This window comes from Lycium ferocissimum, chromosome 7 (genome assembly GCF_029784015.1).
Source record: "Lycium ferocissimum isolate CSIRO_LF1 chromosome 7, AGI_CSIRO_Lferr_CH_V1, whole genome shotgun sequence".
NCBI classification, from domain to species: domain Eukaryota; kingdom Viridiplantae; phylum Streptophyta; class Magnoliopsida; order Solanales; family Solanaceae; genus Lycium; species Lycium ferocissimum.
Window position 1 is genome coordinate 65,380,519 of NC_081348.1, and position 3,654 is coordinate 65,384,172.

General features: G+C 36.3%; 1 long non-coding RNA gene across 1 annotated transcript; it reads left to right on the plus strand.

Moving 5' to 3' along the window:
* The first annotated feature begins 487 nt into the window (after positions 1–487).
* On the plus strand, positions 488–2,799 carry LOC132063042 (uncharacterized). The gene is made up of 3 exons (XR_009416316.1): positions 488–836; positions 932–994; positions 2,508–2,799. It is a non-coding gene; the product is annotated as an uncharacterized LOC132063042 (long non-coding RNA).
* The last annotated feature ends 855 nt before the right edge of the window (positions 2,800–3,654 follow it).

A 3,654-nucleotide genomic window follows, 5' to 3' on the forward strand; every position in this document is an offset into this window, starting at 1 on the left:
AGCTATAGAAATAGCTATAAAATTTGAGTTTGCGTGGCAAACAAATTAAATTTGTTGCTACAATATAACACCTTGTGGCTAAAATGAAGATAGCTACTAATATTGTTTGTTGTGGCAAAAAATTAAAATCACTTGCTATGAGTAAATTTTTCGTAGCAAGAACTTTTTACCATCACTGCTACAACACAATTTTTTTGTAGCTAGAGGTATTAGTCCTTGGTCACGGACCATGTAAAGTCTGTAGCTAACTTTTAGCTATGCTACATCTTGCTACGAATGCTACAGAAAAAATTTCTTTAGCCACAAAAATTTTCATATTTAGCTACAAATATTTTGTAGCTATATATGCATTATGTTGTAGTGGATATTTCCTAAGTTGAAAAACAAATGTTTTGAGTTGGACGTGTTGAATATTCAGAAATGATTGTTCTGTGTAACACCCGATGACTTTTAAACAACACTAAATTGAGTAGGAACCATGTAGAGATGGACCAAGGGACGAACGACAAGAGAACAATGTGTAAAGCTAAAGAAACACTTAACAAGCTACAGGGTTGAGCGCTTTGGCGACAGGCCATGCAGCGCGGTAAGTACCGAGAGCTCATTCCGGAGTTGTGGCACCATGCCGCACTAGGCCAGTGGTGAGTACTACGAGGGAGTTTGGAGGCCTTGGCAGCACACCAAACTTGCTTGATGTTGGACACTTGGGCGCGTTAGGACAACGTCGCGGTGGCCAAAACACTATAAATACAAGGCACATGGGGGAGAGAGAAAATCACTTTATTTTGTGACTTGTTTGACAGCTTTTGTAAGAGTTTCAACCTATGCACTTCAAGGTACTCAAAAGGCCGTGAGTAATTCATGGTTAAGTACATAGATTTTTCGTCATTTAATCATGCTCCTAATATCAAATCACTTGGCAAATCCCTAGATTTCAATAAATAATTTCAAGAACTCAAGAGGGAACTTCGGTTTCGTGAGATCATCATTCAAGGTAATCCATGTTTATTCCCTATCATTAAGTTAGAATTATACGATCGTATTATGCTTATAGAAAGAAAGATTGGTGAAGTTGAGGATGGAAGCACTATAACCCTAAAGGTTATGATTGATCTTTGTTGGAAAAGGTTGGTTGAATGAGATAGTTTGGACTGATGATTTGAATTCCTCAATTGTAGATTACGAGGGGTGGGATATCCAAAATTAGTTGAAGGAGGTGAAGTGGAGAAATTGCTTGAGGTAAGTTGATGCATGCTTACTTTGACTAGAAAATGCATGCTACATGTTTGATAGGTTTTCTAAGTATAAAATCAAGCATATATATTTGTACGGTATAGTAAGCATTTGAATTCTAGTGCTTAAATTGTAGATTTTTCATTTGAATTAATTTCATTTTTCTAAGTGTATATGCTTAACCAGTTATCTCAAAATGTTAGAAAGTGATTAAATTTCACGATTCAGCTTAATTACGTGTGATGTATCCAATTGTGAGTATTGATCAGACTCAGCTTAAATTTAGATAATTTAATAACGTACGACTACAAGAAAAGTATTCAACCTCGCCAAGTGTGAGTGCTCAGAAGATCGGGGCTAACTACTCCGCACTTCTAGGTGGCAACACATTTATATTCCACCTCGGGATAAGTGACCAACCTCCCCATGTGTGAATTTTTCTAGGGGTAGGCTAGCTATCTCCACACTTAGAGGTGCCATTTGTTGTTAAACTTTCTCAAAATAAATGTCAAATTTAATTTTAGTGTATTTATTAGATTGCACGATTCAGTTTCAGCTAGTAGATTTCAGTGTTAGTTAAATGAATTGCTTAGTTCATTTCACTGTATTTGATTATAATTATTTAGCTTAAGATAATCTTGTTCCTCCATTAAAAGATTATTAACAAGACTTACTAGTACACTACTGGTGGTACTTATCCTGTGTGGTTCTGCTATACCGTGTGGTTGGTGTCGGGGACGTAGGTGACGAGCATCGTGATTAGTTCCAGACGCGGCTCTGTTGATTCTTTCTGGCGGTAGTGGACTCTTTTCAGTTTTTGTTTTAGACATTTATATTATTTCTAGGATATCCCCCATAGTCAATGTGTTTCAATTTTTTCCAGATTCTAAAGTCTTACTACTTGTTAGTATATCAGTATTCAAATGTTTAGGGATTGATTTTATGTTAATCAAATCAACAAATTGCTTGATCATGACAGATACAACCAGAACTAATGTTTTAAATCAATTTAAATTTATGTTTCTAGCAAATGAAAGTTACTAGCTAATGGTTAATTAGAATAGGATTCACTCAATGGTTATTCAGGTTAGGTGATAATCACATCCTACCCTATTTTGGAGCCATGACAAGGTTGTGTGAGAGCCGGTTTTATTGTTTTACTGAGTGGCTAAGGGACATATTAGGAAATTTTCCTTTTTTTTTTTTTCCTACATCAGATGATAGTGTTAATGTTTGCAAAAAGTTCTAATAGTTCCTTATCTCTCATGTTTCAGAACACAACGGTTAAAACCAGATCAATTTCGCCATCTACAAAAAATGTTAAGTACCTGCTGCTAACCATCAAGAGGCACTGCCGGTGGTTCAGGCTAAACCAGTTGGTGATGAGAATAGAATACAAGGGACAGGGGTGCTAATGCCAAGGTAATCAAGGTTGTGGTAGAGCCCCTAGCTAGGCATAGGGTCCAGGTCGGTCAATTGTTTATGAGCAAGTAGAGTTTACTTCTTGTAACAACCCAACCAACTTTTTGAGTATTTACGTAACAGATCATATTTTGAATGCTTATATATGCTCCCTAAGTGTTTTGGGACTTCTTGGCATGTCACAACTCAATTTGCTTAAGCCGCAATAGCAGCTAATCCCAACTCATTAAACAAACCCATTATCATGCAAAGTTCATTAATTATGAAAACACAGTAATAAGCTTTAAGAACCAAAAGTCAAGTCATATAGTCAAATGTGTGGAAATAACATTAAAAAAAAACCAAGAAATGGCGACACGAGTCATGAGTGACTAGGTAGAATAAGTTTGATGAAAGAAACAATAAAATCAATAACATAGAAGGAAACTCTAGATGCTGTGAAGCGACATCTCACCACGACAGTCTCAAATAGCTCCTAAAGCTGGCCATGTGCTCCACTAGTACAGGGATCAGTACCAGCACAAAACGTGGTGCAAATTTAACTTGAGTATAATTAACCACATATGCCCAGCAATTATCATAAGTCACCCCCAATAAAATAGCGATGAGGGTTGCTTGAAAATGTTTACATTGGCCTATGCAGTAACAAATATATTATCTAAACGAAAGCAAGCCACTATATGGCATAGATAGGTGTGAATAATTAAAACATATAAAGATATGTATCAAAAACAAAATATGTATCAGATATGACATATAAAGATTCCAACGAATACGAGTCGAGAAAGGTATGATAAAGACTCGATCTTTACTATTACCGACACTGCCAGCGTAACAAACATCCTTGCATACTGTCTGGGTGGCTCGGAGATACAATGTCTCATGAGGAATGAATTCATATCCACATGTTGCACAGATAACTCACGTGCTAAATCATATCTCATAGGAACCACTCACGTGTAATAATCACATCAAGGTACTAGACTGGTTATGCAATTT